Genomic DNA, 18741 nt, shown 5'->3' with positions numbered 1-18741 from the left:
TTCACTGCTCAATTGTGGGAACTCTGTGCATGCTATTTTACGTTGTTTTCCGCCCAAGTACAAAATTAGATCAAACAAGCCACTGCCGCCTGCAAATTTGTCGCCATTGCTCTCCATTGCACCTGCTCACTCGGTACTGGTGCCATAAATCTAGGTATTTACCCGAAAAAATGCCCGTAACCCTGTTTTTAAATTTTCTCTGCAAAAATTGCCATTACACCTAAAATTCACTTGAAACCCATTTAGCACCCACGACACTCTCCTCTCTGCTCCACTATGTAACCTGTTATACGTCCAAATCCTGGAAGCTCTGTCATCCCCTGTAAAGTTTCCATTTAGCTCAAAATCCAGCTCCAATTTGTCTGCAGAACCGCTGAAGACAGTCTACTAAAGCCTCCAATTTCCTCCCTCTCAATGAATTTATTGCAGAACCTTGCACACTCTGCATTTCATTGAATTCTGCTCATTAAAACATATATGCACAAAGCTTAAAACTCTGAGTTCCTGGCCTGGAAAACCATTATCAGAATTCCGGTTTTTGCTGAAATACTGGCCTAATCCAGCTGTAATTATTGTCGAAACATGGAGACCCCAGTTGCCCTGAATATTGCACCACTGAATGCTCCACATAGGGACTTGGAATGGCTGCCCCTTGCTGACAGGGATTATCAAATGAAGGAAACAGTTGAAATAAGCAACAAATATCACATTGAAACCTTCTGTGAGATAAGGAGAAAACACAGAAGCAGTACTGATGACATGGGTATCTGTGAGTCCAACTTACCCATCTATTATCTTCCACAAGTGAATGTATTCCCAGACTTTATCCATCAGTGTTGTGAGCATTATGAACCCACTCAAAGAGCAGTTTTGGCTCCATCTGGGGCAGTTTTGTTTCACATCACCCCTCAATCCATAAATGAGATGCTAAGCTTTGAGCCAACCAAGCGTTGGTGCCCCTTTCTATGAATCTTCTACTTAACCAAGGCACTAAACTGCCCAGCTCAGAGGTCGCTAGGATTGGCCAATTATTCATGCTCCTAGATTACCACCCCGATAACCTCCTCCTTATCTACATGTCTGGTTCAATGAAATAGGGAGACTGCTAGTAGATATGATATCCTGCATCTTAGGATTCAATACCAGTGAGTATGTTGATGAGGTAATCTTGGTAATGCTATCCATGTTTACTCCGGGGCAACCCCCCGCTATCCAGTATGATTATGCTACCTTCATAGCTGACAAAATTCATGAGAAATTCATGAACTTGGAGAGAGAAAGGGTGTTTAAATATACTTCCTACATATATCACTTGTTGTTGTACTATCAGCCTGATAGTTTCCCGGTCTTCCTCAAAAGGTTGGATGTTAAGGGGAGGCGAAGGTCTGTAATATTTTGGTCATCAGTTTGCCACCATGTTTACTACTCTCCATACAACTACTGTGAGTTCATTGACCTATTTATATACCCAGCTTCCTCCTTACTGGTGAGCACTCCTCTCCCTAAACTCACTGATGAAATGCAAAAAATCCTGCAACTTTCCAAGACCTACAGTATTGGAGACTGGTATTTTTATCAACACCACATAGTAATCAGGATTTATGGGTGTGAGTTAGCCCCTTACAGACTGCCCAAATATGTCCCCATGAGACTCTTTGCCTTGGAATACTTCCGACAGTTTGGTAGTGCAGACATGCTTCACTTCTATGGAAAAAGCAAAAAGGCACAACTTAAAATTGGACATAAATTGGGCCCATTTATTTTCAATAAAAGAGAAGAAGCCTGGAAGGAGGCAGAAAAGATGTTGAAAGACTTTCTATTATTGAAAACAAGTTTTTACTGGGCACCATATGACCCAAATCAATTTATCAGCCTTAGAAGAGTCAAGTACAAGCTTGCAGCATATGAACACTGTGATATCCCCCAAATTGAACAATTTTCCAACCAACTAGAATGGGTAGAGGGCACACTAGTTGAAGAACTGTCTGAGGAAGAGATAACAGAAAAAGCAATCAAAAACCTTGAAAAAGCGGTTGAATTGGAATCTTTTGGACAGGTGATTTTTACAGCTCCTCAGCACCTTGGAGTAGGCACCTCATCTGCCACGGCCCCCAAGCAACCATCCCAACAGACTTCCCCACCAGCAACAACAGACAAAGGTAAAGAGGTAGAGCATTCATTAGAGCATTTGAAGAGCAAGTACACAATTTGGGACAGCAAGAAAAAATGGCGGATCAACCGGTTTCTACTGATGAACAAAATCAAGGGCAAGACTCTTCTACACAAAAAAAAGTAACATAAATTTCGGTGTTGCAGACACCTCTCAATGAAGAAAGATCAAAGAGAAGGGACAGGCAGCAAGAGACACCTCCAGGCACATCCACAGAGCAGCAAGGAGAGAAAAGATAGAGGTTAAATCCTTTTTCAGAACAAGAAATGCCAGAGGTGCCCACAGAGCAGCAAGTTCCTCCTAGCATTGAGACATCGACCAGCTCATTTCAGCAGGAACATGAGAGGCAGCGTGACGTGGAGGTGACATCCACAATACAACATGACCGATAACCCTCTGACATCAGAAAAGCATTTACTGATATCAAGACTAGGAATGAGCCAGTGAGAATCCAACTGTATAATCAGTTAATAAGGATGGCTCCCACCAATCAGCAAAGACTAATGGCGGCCTATGAAATCCAAGAAGGAAAGATGACCCTTGGTCACTTCAGGCCTACAACTCAACAACCCCAATCAGCTGCTGATTACATTAGAACCAATCTGGAGGTGTTTTCCAAGGATATACATCCAATGGACCAGATTGAATTGCACAAGCAGACAAGGGAAATGCTATATTCTAATCTAGCAGATAAGACAATGCTATCTAACAAATTGCAAAATTCTTTACACAACACTGCTGCCCAACTTGAGTTGGAAAAGGATTCCTCACAGGCCAAGGACAATAGAATCAAGTCCTTGGAGGAGATTATCATAGAGATGGGACATGATCTCTCTAATCCCAAGGGCGTACAAGCTCTGTTGAAAAAGAGGGATGAAGACATAGCTGCCCTTAGGAAACAAATCAAACTGTCATCTACGTTGCATCCTCAGACTACAAAGGTAGCTCAACGGAAAGAAGAAAGGGATGTAGTAGCTTTACTCATGACGTTGCATAAAAGGTTGGAAGAAACAAAGACTGTCTTGGAGGTAGAATTACAGGGAAGACAAGGAGAGTTGGCCTCTTAGCCAATTCAAACAGCTCATATCCTCACAGCCCCTCCTCCCACGACCAGCACAACAGTCCCCCCTATTACTCCAGCAGCAGAAACAAGTACCTCAAGTTTAGCACCAACTACAGCAACTACCTCAACACCTACAGAGAGAGACACCAGCTTGAAAATGGACAATGTGATGAAGGAAATAGAAGCTCTGGAATTGCAAATGACAGAGTTGAGACAAACCAAGGAAAAGCTGGCTACAATTGAGACGAAATATGACAAATCAAAGCAGGAGGTAGCTGAGAAGACAAGAGAGGTCAAAGCCTTAGAAAAAAGAATAAAAGAGCTAGAGAAAGAGCTCACTTTTGATAGAATTCTAGCTGATATAAAGAAAATTCTATGGGCCAAAATCGGCCAATCCATTACATACCAATGGCAATCCATTGAAACTATTCACGAGCAAGTGGAGTTGATAAATTTGGGTCAGTTCGAAAACCAAAAGGCCAGAGCATCTTTGAGAAATATGCCCGAGGAAGCAAATAGGATGATCCAATTCTTGAATACTCGCACTAAGGGGCAGCTGGCAGCATTAGGAATCAATAGTAGGACTGAAACTATCTTGGTAATAAAAAAGGTGTTAACCCTTAGGAACTTTGTGCAGGCATTGGACAGAAAATGCCAAGAGATGCAAGCTGAGGTAGATGAGTTCAAGGCAAAGATCATGGCATTACATAGCAGAGGACTGCCAAGTTTGTTAACCAGTGCCAGAAGACTGCTGTCACATGACCTTTATGCTAACAAAGTCAATAATTTTGTTGCCAACCAAATCACAGCTTCCTCCAGCACTTTAGAAGGAATAGGGCCTCCATCAGGACATAGTGTTTTTAATAAATTAGAAAATCTATTCTACATTGCACAAGAGATAAATCACCTATTCGAATTCCAACCCACCTTCCATAGGTACACAGAAGCTGAGGAAACATTAATAAAGATACAAAGGCATCAGTTGCCTACGGAGGACTGGTGGAAAGGGATAAAAGAGATATTGCTCAGGTGATTTTCTTTATTAATTATTTTTGGTCAAGTTATAGGTCAGCATATACAGATGGCAAGATGCACCCGTCAAAGGTGAATCGTCATAGAGCAAAATTGAAATGATAATTACAGTTCATCAAATGCTAAAAAGCCAAGCATGCAGGACGAAGACCCAGACAGTAGCAGGCAACGTACCAACATCAGGGGACATGCGCTAAAGAAATGCACAACAGGCAACCCACTCACTCAACCTACAAAGTCAAAAGTTTTCTGACAAAAATAGACAGCTAGCAAGCTAATATTAACTGCAGTGTTTAATGTTTCATTTACTCCCTGGCAGGAGTTGGTGATGGAATTTATTGCTTAAAGAGTCATCACCTAGATATTTTGTAACCTCTTTTTTATATATATACGACCTCTTGCACTGTAAAAGGGGTTGGTCAGCTAATGTATCCAAGAGAGACTCGCACTGTAATTTTGATATTTTTCTATAATCAAAGACTGCTTACAAGCTTGGAGAATGGACTCTTTGATGTGTTGTTAATGTTTCTGAAGAATTAAATGAGGAATTCTTGTGCTGCAAAATGAAACAATACGTGTTTCTTACCTCTGTTATTTCATTTTCATATATGCTTAAGTCACATAACAAAGGATTGGTTTAGAATTTTCTTTGCTGCACTCTATGCCCAAGTTTTGTGGCTTCTTAATGTTTTCTTCCTGATCTAGACATAAATATGAATTCTGTTATGGCTCATATTGATCTATTTCACATATGAATGACTGTCATCTAGGAATTCTTAGCTGCTCCTAGATAGAGTTCATTCATCTTCTTTCTGCTTACCTATTTGAGGGATTCTTTGTTGCCTCTCATTCCTTAGCCCTTCTTCATCTTTTTAAAACTCGAAAGTTGTTTCATGAGAAGCTACCTTGCTCCTCATTTTTCTTATAACCTAGAAAACGAACCAGCAGTCTTACTCCATGACTCCATGCCCAATGGTTCGAAACTTACCACAATATGCATTGCCTCTCTGCTTGTAGCATCACCCTTCCCTCCAAAACACAAACAAAAACCATGAACTCAATAGCTAGCCTAAAATCATCATCAACAAAGCTAAATCACAAAGAGAGAGCCCTCTCTGATTGCAGGTGGGCTAGAACCTGCAGTCCAAAGTTGGTTTGTGGTTACCTCGGCCGTATCCTTTCCGGAGCTTAAGGACAACCTGAGTGATAACAGAGACACTAAGTGATAACAAAAGTGATTGACAGTGCATGCAAATCATGAATGAAATATTCAACAAATAGATCAACATGCATGTGGGTGAGGCAGTTTTCCATTGGGCGAACATCTGTGCAAAACAATTTCATGCATGCTACAACAATGAGATAGCAACGAAAATTTAAACGGAGCTAGAACAAGCTAGAATACATGTAAGTGACAACATGCATTCAAATAAATCAAGCAAACAACATTCACACAAGCGAATACACAAAAAGCGACATAAATGCATCATAAGGCATGGGAAGCGAGCTTACCCCAAAACAACTGAGCTGAATGTGCCGACTATTCCTATATGTGATGTGGGATGTTAGATCTACAAGTTTTATGTGAGGAATGAGCTCTGCAACGTCCGGTTGATGAGTTTTAATAACATCTAGGTTGTGACACGCATTCCACAAATCTAGGAGAAGTGAGACTTGGAGGGAGGTTTCTGAATTGTTCCTTGCATGTAACCTCCAACTGCTAAACATAGATCTCTGAAACAAGGGATACCTTTGCATGCTCCCTTGGGAGAAATAGTCCATGCATGCAATTTTGTTTTGCTCAGTCCCAGAGGGAACCGATCAACTCATCTGCACATGCAAGAGATTGCTTGACCGCTGGAGAAAAATGCGCATTTCTGGCTGGGAGTTGGGCTGGCTTCCCAGGAGATTTGCACAATTTCTAGGCAGAGCAGCTGACTGCTGCCTAAATTTGTGCAAATCCTAGGCTGAAAAGCTTGCTTTTGGGAAAATTTGCACAAATCCTACTGGGAAGGTTGGCTAACAGGATTGCACAATCCTGGAGCCCAACAAGTTGTCAGAGAGGATTGCGCAATTTCTGGAGGGAAGGCTGGTTGCCCTTTAGAAATGCACAGTTTTCAAGGGGAAGATGCTCAACCTGCAGCTGGACCAAGTCTGGGTGAGCAGCATGTGAAGGGAAAAAAATCAAACTGTGATTGACAGGCTATCTTTGAGCAAGAAAGACACTGAAGGTTGAGTACTTGACGAAGCAAGGCAAGCTGCTATGAAGGTTGGTAGGGAGGCTCCAAAACAGGCTAAGGAAAAATTTTGGAGGGTGGTTGTAGCTGCTACAACAGGTATATACATTGTATATTAATTAGTGAAATCAATATGAAAAGAGGTCTTTATTTTTCTTGTAAACTGAATTTCATTAACTGCAAAAGCTGGAGATTACATCAAAAGTCAAAATTGTATTTTCAGTCTTTCATTGGCAAGACCTGACCATAACCAGAAAAAGACTCTCCGTAGAGAGAAATTAATAGTTGACTACAAACGGACATTACAAAACTCAAAATAAAATTGGAGAACTGGCCTGAGATACATTGCCTAGAGACATATATATTAAAAGACACATAGAACATCAATATGTGATATGTATGTTGAGGGATCCGAGTTTGAAACTGTGATCTGTATTGGCTCTTTTGAATCATCATGAGTAGTCCTCGCCATAGAGAGAATGCTAACATTCTGCTCTACCCTGTACATTCTGCAACCCAAATCTCTTAGTTGGCAACGAATGCACTCTAGAAAATGAAGGACATCCTCTCGGTGCTCCTGCCTGTCGACCAACATGCATCCCAATAAGAATTTCATATGCCAATAGAGGTTGATAGTCTGCAAGTTCTGGTTGAAACGCCCCTTGGTGTGCCCTGTATCTGGAATCTAGTGTTCCCATTCAACCAATACCTCTGTATCTAAGAGAGTTATGTGGGTGGAAGACTCTCCCGAGTAATTTCTTCCTAGATAGGGCTTGGCATTAAGTCCTGATATCAACCAGTGAAGTCATCCAAACGATGTTGCATATAGTTGTGCCTCCTTTGGGCTCTTTCTTGATAATATGTTGCCCCCTCCAAACTTGAGTCCACTAACGTTGCATTGGGTCAAGGGAGATCTAATTGGAAACTTGGAAAAAAAATTAGGGACTGTTACCCACCATTTTGTGGGTAATATCCCTAGGAGAAAAAAATTCTCCAATATGGTCATCAACCGGCAACCAACAACACCTTGCAGCCACTTGCTAGCTCATTGTGACTTTTCTCTGCCACATGAGCCAACCATTTGGTCCCTCGCCCATCTTCCATGATTGTATTTTTGAAGGTGGGCCTCCCGAACCTAAATGTATGCCTTATCATTTGGTAATTGAGTATTGTAGTTTGCTTATCATGGACACTTCTAGGTATGGATAATGGGGGGATTCGGTAGAAAGAATGCATTAGGTCTATGCTTTTGTCCTCTAGACCTCTTTTAGGAATTAACCTTGGATTCTAGTTTCACGGGATCTCTTTTACTGACCATTTGGTTCCAGAGATGGTATTTCACGGGAAACCTTGATTTTGGTTGTGTGATCTCGCTCCCTTATCTACTTATATTACCTCATTTTCACTCATTATTACCACATTCATCATCTCTCCCAATTGGGTCCACATTCCTCCATTGGGTCCGCATAGGATTAGCTCGCCCCTACCCCTTTCCCACACCTTGGGTCATGGCCTATAATTATGCCTGGAGGTTGATGTAACTAAAAAGAAAGATAAAAGCATATTTGGCCACATTCAAGAGGGAAATGTACCACAAGATGCAAAAGATGGTTGAGACAAACACATTTAGCAGGTGGGAAAAATCCAATCCATGAGCTCTAACCCATCATCATGACCATCACTTTGGTTCCTACAAGTTTTGGTTCCTACAGGTTCTATGAACCTCCTTCATCATATAGGAACCATGATTTTCCCAACCCTAGGTGGGCAAGGAACTGCCCTACCTTAGAAAGGGGTATTCACTGTTATATTTTAAACATCATGCTCTAACCCCTTGAGGCCCGAGTAGTTGACCAAATAAAATCATAAAAAGACAAAAGGCATATAAATAAGGGTGGAAAAATGAAGGTCAGGGCACCTCATGTACCACGATTGCTCCCTTCTACACATTATAAACCCAAGTATGGGCTTCCCTCTTATTAACTACCCTTGTACCCCAGCATGTGACCCAAGGCTACTCCTTCTCATTCCCTACTTCATTCACCTATCTTTCACATGCCACCACCTTATGAAAGACATACCTTGACTATATTATCCCTTTTAGAAGTAGAAACCACCTAATAGGGTACTTGGTTAACCCCATTTAGAGTTTAGGAGAAACTGTCACATTCCGAAGCCCATTATGGAAGGGCAGGCCATTATGAAGTCCCCACATGTGGTCCATGATTAGGTAAGTTTATTTACTTGAGTTTTCTAATGACTTTTTGTATTGGAAGGCTAGGGGACGCATTGGATCTTATGCAGGGTTACAAATGGTTTCAATTTGGGTTTGGTCTCCCTATATAGGGTCCTAATCCTCTAGAGGGCTACATTGGCACATGTAGGGTGACCGTTGAGAGCCATGGGCCTCCACAACAGCAGATTTCACTTCATGGATCCCCATAACCATTCAGATATTGCTCGTGGTTCACTTATTGGATGAGGAGGATGCACCTGATCCATCATGCTTAGCTGGCCCCATATCCACACCATACAGTTGGAAAATGATCCAAGACTTCTACGATGATGTGGCATCTCCTACATTATCATCCTAACCCTTGAGGTCAACTTACAAGCATCTTCTGTAACACCTTCCTCACACATCTACCCAAGAAACCGACTAGTCGGGGTAAACATGAAACGAGAGGCCATAATGATATGATTCAACCTCCTAAGTCACGTTAAGGAAGTGGAATCGACAAAAACACACCATACAGACATTCAAGATCAGTATTAGGACCCTTAGGAATTAATCCAACCTTTGTGCCAACCAGCCCATGGGTCCCACTGAACTTTTGGACCACTTGACCTCTCGATGCTCTCATATTATTAGCATGCCAGCGTCCAGGGACCTCTAGCACTCTCACAGGCCCGCAAGCTACCATCAAGGAACTCTTTTGCTCAGTTTTGTGCCAACGTCCCCAGGATTTGAGCCACTTTTTCAGGCCGAGAGCCTAGGTCACTACCCAAAATTGAATCACATCTTCAGATCAGTAAGATAACAAGGAAATGACAGTATGAAAGAAATCACTTGAATGATACCCTGAATGGACCCCTATTAGCCATGATAGGCATTTCGTCAAACATATCACGAATATGTAATCTACAGGTGTAAATAACATATATAAGCATAGGGGTCTCATACTTAGCTGAGAGTCGCTAAGAAACATTGATGCCTCAACACATCAATTTCCATTTCATTCATTAGGTCATAGATACATTGATCATTCATTTACAGGTTAAAACATGATGAGAGCCATACATAGCTAATGTCATAAACATATACATAACCAACATAATAGCAATGGAAGTACTAATGAAATCACAACCATATAAACCACATAATCTAGTATAATACTCATAGAAATACAAGTAGAAATAAACTCATAATGATGATGCAAAATCCAAAATCGGGATGGGTCTTCCATGTTCCACCCGATCGTAGAATGGCTGAGCCAAATATCTCTTTAGCCATTCACTCTTGTGCCATATTCCAAGCATGAATGTGGGATCTCATAGAAAACATTGATCCAAAACCATTCATGTCTTCCAAAGGCCATCCACCTCAACCCATCAAACAATGATTCCACCTCATGGTTGGACATCACAAAACCATCATCAGATTGGTATCCATCCAAGCCTTCCAGGGCTTCTAGAGTGTTTGTTCCAACCAAGGCTTCCAAGACTAGTAACTCAACCCACCAAGTTCTTTTAAAGCATTTTTCCAACCAAGCTTTCCAGGACTAATAACTCAACCCAAGTTGTTACAGGGCTTCTAAAGCGTTTGTCCAGCCAGGGCTTCCAGGAACTAATTGTTGAAAATGACAACAAGAAATGCTAAAAATAACACTTCTATAAATATAAGTTTGGGTACTAGTGCTAGATTGAGCAATAGGGAATGAAAATGGAAGTCCTAAAAATAACATTCTATTTTTAGCAGTTCATGATGGATTCCAAGTTTAGTTAGTCTCTGGACTAAAATAGGAAGTAAAATTCGAATTTGAAGTTAACAACTATTTGAAAATAAATTAATTAATTCACCATGAGTTAATTAGTTGTGAAAAATCAAACATGAAGTCTATGTGAGGACATGCAACAGTTTCTCTATTAATTGAGGAATTTATCCATAAGTTAAGAGATAAGGATGAGTTCTAATTTGAGTTGTAATTAGTTGGCTCAGTTAACTGAGTCAAGTCTAGTTAGATTGATTTAAACGATTTGTTTAAATTAATGTGAGTTCAGTTAGTTAATGCATGCTTGCATATAGCTATTGCACTTCAGATAACTGAATATTCTCTCATGAATAGCTCATGCATGTCAGTTCAGACAGAGACCTAGTTGAGATCAAAGAAGGGACAATGTACTATCAGTTGGATGATTTTTTTCCTATAAAGGAAGCTCATCCATGGAGAAGGATTTATCTCCTTCAAGACTGCGTAGTTGGATCAGAGGTTAGTGAGTGTGTGAAGAGGCAAATTCACACAAGTGGCTGAACTAGACCCCAATCAGAATTGTGCAAAGAAATAGGAGGCTTGGAGGGTATATCAGGAGGTTTGAGAGAGACCTTTGACTATCTATGAGCAGAAGAGGTGTTGCAGAGAGAGCATGATAGCTTTTGAGCTGATTATTTTTGTAACACTGGCTATTTCCACTTGTATGATAATACAGAGTTGGGGTTTTAGGTTGAGGCTTTCCCGGGTTATATCTTCTGTGTTATGTGTGATTGATTTCTCCATATCAATTATATGTGTTCTTATTGATGTTGCTCATGTTCGATTAAACTTCCGCTAAATTGGTTGTAGAAGTAGATCAAGTATTTTGCTTTAGTCTATTGCATTATCAGGTGATCTACAGGTGGGAATTTCTACATGGTAGCAGAGCTAACTGATTTGTAGAAAAATTATACATGGTATTAGAGCAAATGTGATCAAAGGAGAAGAACAATATACTAGAGGAGATTTCAAAGTTTTGAGTTTTGGGCCACGAGTTTGCAGAGTAGATCTAAAAATTTGTGTGCAAAATTTTCAGAAACGAATAACAGATATTGATTCCTTGTGAAAAATGCCCAAATTCAAAAAAAAATCAGCTGAATCGGAGTTCAGATGAAAGAGATATCGTTGATTTAAAATCAACTCTTTTTCCAGAAAATTTTGTGACAGTGGGAAAGATGAAACAGATTGGTGTGCTAGCCAAGAACCTGTATGCACTTGAGGTACAATATGCATGCAAAGCCTTGAGGAGCAAGGAAAATTTTAAATACTTGGTGGTTGAGAGGGATAGTAAATTACCTCTCAACATGCAACGCCAGACGAAGTCTCAGATAATTGTGGAGGAGCCACGATTGGTGAAGCAGCTTCAGGAGGTTGTGGAGTAGCCACAACTAGAGAAGCCAAGAGAAGATTGAGTGGAGGCATCCACTCATGCAGAGACCTCCAGTAGGGGGAAATTTTGAGCCAAGTGGGCAGAGGGATCACATGCAGCCATACCTCCAAGTGGGAGGTGGGGCGATGTGACGTGATAGTCCTAAGAAGGCTGAAATAGGGGCAAGATCCTTGAGGTACCCAACCTCTTTGATTCGACTTTGCTACAGGAGCCCCGATGAGGAGTATCAGGACTAACTGATTGGGTAGAGATAGATGCGGATGGAGTAGAAGGTAAAGAGCTATAGTGCAGGAGTCCAGGACTGTGTAGAGCTAGCAGGCTGCAACAATGCAAGAGGCACAAGAGTGTTGCACCAGTGTAGGATGGCACATAGAGGTGTGAAAATATGTGAGATGCATGGAGTGTTGTAGTAGCTCAGAGGTCAGAGAGGGAGCACTTGTCAGCAACAAGTAGAGCTTCAACATCAGAGTATGTTTCTAGCCCAACAGAGAGGTCAGTGGGGAGATTTTTTGTTTCTAGAGTTGTTGGAGCAACCACACTTGGTAGAAGTGTTGCATGCAGAACATTCCAAAGGTACAGGATCAACTTCGAGTTGAAGCCTTTCTTGTTGAGAGGGAGTGTTGAAAATGGCAACAAGAAATGCTAAAAATAGAAGTGCTAAAAATAGCACAGCTATAAATAGCAGTTTGGGTACCAGTGCTGGATTGAGCAACAGGGAATGAAAAATGGAAGTGCTAAAAATAACATTCTATTTTTAGCAGTTCATGATGGATTCCAGTTTAAGTCATTCCCTGGACTAAAATAGGAAGTAAAATTTGAATTTGAACTTAACAGCTATTTGAAAATAAATTAATTAATTCACCATGAGTTAATTAGCTGTGAAACATCAAACATGAAGTCTATGTTAGGACATGCAATAGTTTCTCTATTAATTGAGGAATTTATCCATCAGTTAAAGAGATAAGGATGTGTTCTAATTTGAGTTGTAATTAGTTGGCTTAGTTAACTGAGTCAAGTCCAGTTAGATTGATTTAAACAGTTTGTTTCAATTAATGTGAGTTCAGTTAGTTAATGCATGCTTGCATATAACTACTACACTTCAGATAACTGAATATTCTCTCATGAATAACTCATGCATGTCAGTTTAGACAGAGACCCATTTGAGATCAAAGAAGGGACAATGTACTATCATTTGGATAAATTTTTTCCTATAAAGGAAGCTCATCCATGGAGAAGAATTTATCTCCTTTAGGACTACGTGGTTGGATCAGAGGTTAGTGAGTGTGTGAAGAGGCCAATTCACACAAGTGGCTACACTGGACCCTAATCAAAATTGCGCAAAGAAATAGGAGGCTTGGAGGGCAGGTCAGGAGGTTTGAGAGAGGCCTTTGACTGTCTATGAGTAGTAGAGGTATTGCAGAGAGAGCAGGATAGCTTTTGAGCTGATTCTTTTTGTAATACTAGCTGTATTTCCACTTGTATGATAATATAGAGTTTGGGTTTTAGGTTGAGGCTTTCCCCAGGTTATATCTTCGATGTTATGTGTGATTGATTTCTCCATATTAGTTATCTATGTTCTTATTGATGTTGCTCATGTTTGATTAAGCTTATGCTAAATTGGTTGTAGAAGTAGATCAAGTATTTTTCTTTAGTCTATTGCATTATCAGGTGATCTACAAGTGGGATTTCTACATGGTATCAGAGCTAGTTGATTTGTAGAAAAATTCTACGCTAATAACTCAACCCAAGCTAAAGAAACATGAGAACCAATGAAAACAAAATAAGGAAATAAACCCACAATCTCCATGGCTATCTAGGAAATGGAAAGGTACACAATACATTGTCAATCTAGGCAATCCTCCATTCCAGTAAGATACCATGACCAAAAATCCACATGCATATGCCATGCATGCCAAAACTAGTGAGGAAAACATACATGCAACTCGGTATCTACAAGCAAATCCCACTGTAGTTGCTGATCCCAATTTCCTCTTATGCTTTCCTGCTCTCCCTTTTCCTTCTTGCTCCAAAAATCCAAGTATCCCACAACTTCCAAGAGTGCTCCAAGAAACTCTAAGTTTTCACGAGTATGAGAGAGAGAGAGAGTAATGAGAGAGCTCCAAAACTGAACTGACAAAAGTCTGGGTACTGATCCTCATAATCCTTTTTATGAATGAGGCCTCTATTTTCTTAATTTTCCATTATTTTCCTTCATTTTCCTCCTCACATGCGACCTGTGACCTTTCACCTCCCTTTTCTCCTAATTTCCATTATTTTCATAAATAAATGTGCCAAAATGTCATTTTTCCTTTTCAAAGCCTTAGCCATTGCCTTTGCTAATTTTCTTAGCTATTAATAATGAAATTAACACCCACACTAAGATGTCTTACGCAACGTTCAACTTGGAATAAGTGTCCTATCAATTGTGGTTATTGTTGTTCTTTTATTAACCTTTATTACATGGAATTTTCACCAAGTTTGTTACAAAACCTTCCTCCTTGGGGGAACATCATCCTCAGTGTTCAACAACACCTATAACCACAAGACTGTTGTAAGAAAAATATATTGCCAATGGAGCTTTATAACACATCTCGATGTAGTAATCAGAATGATCAACTTACTGAGATGCAAACTAACATGAAAACATAACAACATAATATCATAATGACAAGACACCCATACCACTTATTGTAGCTGTATAACATGGCTCATGGCAATATTTACATCCATATACATATATACCTATACCAAAATCACCAAAACATATACCAAGACATATACCAAAACACCATATGAAAACTACTTTGCCTCAACCGACAAACAATGAAGGATACATAGCCTGCATCTGATCCGCCATCTCCCATGTAGCTTCATCAGGCCCAAAGTGATTTCATTGCACCTTAAGTTACTCAATTTCTCAGTTTCGGAGCATGAAAACCTTTCTCTCAATATACATTGAGGCTCTGGCTGGAATTCTCTATCTGGTTCCACGTACAATACATACCATTCAATCACATAATCAATGTCTCTAACATACTTCTTAAGAAATGACACATGGAAAACATCATGGACTTTCACTGTTGGAGGTAGTGCAAGTCAATAGGCTACTGGCCCAATCCTCTTAATAATATTGAAGGGTCCAAAAAATTGTGGTGCCAATTTGGCACATGGTCCAATCTACAAGGAGCTCTTCTTTGGTTTGATGCGCAAATACACCTGTTCCCCAACCTGGAACTCCTTGAACAACCTATTCTGATATGCATAGCTTTTCTTCCTATCATATGTTGCCTTTAGATTTTTCTTGATTACTTGCATTTCCTATTCCATGTCTTCCAACATATCCAGTCCAATCAACACTCTGTTAACCATATCACTCCAACTAATAGGAGTATTGTAACTCTGTGCATACAATGCCTCAAATGGACTCATCTTCAAATATTCATGATACCCATTTTTATAAGAAAACTCTACCAATGGGAGATACTCTTTCCATTTTCTTTGTTGATGCATCACATGCATCCTCGACATGTCTCCCAATATCCTATTGACCCTCTCTGCTTGTCCATCTGCCTGTGGATGATAAGTTGTATTGAGGGCCAACTCTGTGCCCAAACCTGCAAATAACTTCTTCCAAAAATTGGAAGTGAACTTTGCATCCCTATCTAGCAAAATATTCTTCAGAACACCATGCAATCCGACCACATCTTTGATGAATACCTGTGTTACATAGGAATGTAGACTTCACTAGAATGGAGTGTGCAACCTTTGTCAACCTGTCCACAATAACCATGATGGAATCATGTTGTCTCACTGTCCTTAACAAACCTATGATGAAGTCCATGGAAATGAATTCCCATTTCCACTATGGAATTGAAATTGGCTGTAGCAGTCCACCTAGATGCTTACACTCTGCCTTCATACGCTGACAATCAGAACACCTAGCCACAAACTCTACTACATCCCTCTTCAGGTTCAGCCAATAATAAAATATCTTCACTGCTGTCAATGTCTTCTGATAACCTGGGTGACCTGAATATGGTTTTGCATGAAACTCCCTCAAGATCACCTTATTGAGCTCACTACTGCCTGACACATATATCCTATCTCTGAATCTAACCAATCCATGTGATGTAAGACAGCAATCCACATCCCGTGCACCTGCACCTGTACCATGACATGTACCTGTACTTATACATGTACTATCGCCTATACATGTACGTGTACTCTGCTGCAACCTGTGCATAATATCCATATATTTGACATCCTGTTGACCTACTTGCAAGATCCTATCCTGTAAGTTTGTCCCATACGAGCTCATAACTGCTACGTGATTTATCTATATCTGCGTGCTAAGAGAATATGCCACTTTGTTCTCTTTACCTTTGATGTACTTAATCTCAAAATCGAACTCACTAATCATAGCCAACCTCCGACCCTTCCTACCATTCAAATTCGGTTGGTCAAATGGATATCGCAAACCATTGTGATCACTCATCAATGAAAATCTCCTACCCATAAGATAATGCCTCCACATCTTTAATGCATATATAATTGCTGCCAAATCAAGATCATGTGTGGGGCAGTTATGCTCATTCTCATTTAACTTTCGTGACGCATAGCATACCACCTATCCATCTTGCATAAGGATGCCACCAAGTCCTTTCTTGCAATCATTTGTGCATACTACAAACTCTTTGTTTGGATCTGCAATATTTAACATTGGTGCATGTGTCAACAACTGCTTAAGCTGCTCGAAACTAACCTCACACTCCTCTATCCATTCAAACTTCTTACCTTTCCTCTGCAGTGATGTAATAAGAAAAGAAATCTATGAGAAGTTCTTGATGAACGTCGTATAATAGCCTTCCAACGCCATGAAAGATCTCACCTCATCTACATTCTTAGGAGCTACCCACTCCATGACGACTCTTACCTTTTCTGGATCTACTGTAATGCCCTCCTTGGAGACAACATGTCCTAAGTAGTGTACTGATGGGCCTCTAAATTACACATAAAGTAAGGCCTATGACCATCCTTCAACACATTAAACCTCTATTTTTTCATTAGATAATTTATTTTTAACTTTAATATATTCATTAGGAAGGTTTATGAATAATTGAATATTTGTGGAATATTATGAGAATATTGGGCAGATTATGAAGATTTGGAGGAGGAGATAATTTAGGGACTTGTTCCCTACTACTGGAGGATCAATACTAAATAATAAGTAAACAAGATATTATGAAATTATGGCACAAATTGTGGAACTCCAATGATTGAGAAAATCTAGGAATGTGTTCCACTAATCAAGAAAGCAGATCCACTAATCAAGGGATTTCGGTGGGGAAAGCCTCCTCCATTCATGGGGAATGATTCTTAATCATTATTTATTAGTACTAAGTTGAATTTGCCTCTATGGAATGATTGAGAAAATCTAGGAATGTGTTCCCTGCCATTTAATGCAAATTCATAGTATTGAGAACTAGATCCACTTATCAAGGGATTTTGGTGGGGAAAGCTTCCTCCATTCATGGAAAATGATTCATAATCATTTTTTATAAGTACCAAGTCAAATTTTCCTCCAAGGGGAGATTTTTTATTAGTGTTATTGTGGAGAGAGCTTGTATTTTTGTAGCTCCATTGTATTTTCTCGTAGGGATGTAATTATGAAAATAATGAAGATTGGTGTCATGTTCAGCTTCTAAATCTTGTTCTCCTCCATAGGTCTCTGAGTTTCCTTGGGCTTGGCCATCCCAGGAACCTTAGAGCGTTTTTGTATCATTTTCTTTCATTATTTTCATTGCTTATTCACATGCATCTCGAGTTTTTATTTCTTTCTATTTATGCATTTAGTATTAATGATTTCTTGTTGTAGGATTGAGTTAAATGGTTGATGTAAGTTCTTTTGCAGGATCACAAGCATTATTTCATCATTGGAAAAGCTTTGGATATTCATAATAATCATTGATTTTCTTGGATTAGTCTTCTTATTCCCAAATCTAGATTGTTGGACCTCCTTTTTAGCAAAGAACAATAAATTTCTGCTATTTTTTAGAGCATGCTAACGAGCTTCAATCGAATTTATTCCACTTGAATTAGATCACAAAAAAATTCTAGTTCATAACAAAAACTAACCCATTTCATTTTCACTTGATTTGGTTAGACATTTTTTAGATTTACTAGCTCACTAGTTCTCGAATTTCTAGATTTTCGACTAGTAATGTTTTTTATTTTTTTGCATGGGTTAACAGAGGTCTTTTTGAGTGATTCCACTTGGAATGGGGACCTAAGACATCCTAGTTAATACAAAAAATTTTCCCATCCAATTTGGATTTGATTTTCTTGGTCATTTGATGAAATATAGTAAATCTTTACATCCTATAGGAAATCAGGGGATTCTGTAGGAAATCACTGTAGCATCCTGTAGGAAAGCCTGTTTTGAGGCCAAATTGAGGAAAAGGCCTCTAGGAAGCTACCAAAGGGTCCATACTTGTCTCCCAAACCTTCTGACCATTCACCATCATTTCCAAGCCACTTGCCCCATCACCAAAAGAGATTAGCTTTCACACTCTCACATGAAGAAAAGACAAAAAGAAAAACAAATTTATTTTATTCATTTACATGCACAACAATAGAAGGTTTGATGGTTTGAATCTCCATGCTTAGGACAGTATGATTGCATACATGTTAACTTAGAATTCTTTTGAAGCAAAGCCTCTTAGCAGTTAGTTAGAAAATGGTGTGTTTTAGCATTTGATTTCATTCTCTTTCCTTGTACTTTCTTTCTTGCAATAGGTTAAGGTTCCATTTCGAACATT

The sequence above is a fragment of the Pinus tabuliformis genome, chromosome 7 (assembly GCF_031772625.1).
Source record: "Pinus tabuliformis cultivar Carrire ecotype Pingquan chromosome 7, CPIR1, whole genome shotgun sequence".
NCBI lineage: Eukaryota > Viridiplantae > Streptophyta > Pinopsida > Pinales > Pinaceae > Pinus > Pinus tabuliformis.
This window is presented reverse-complemented; position numbering follows the sequence as displayed.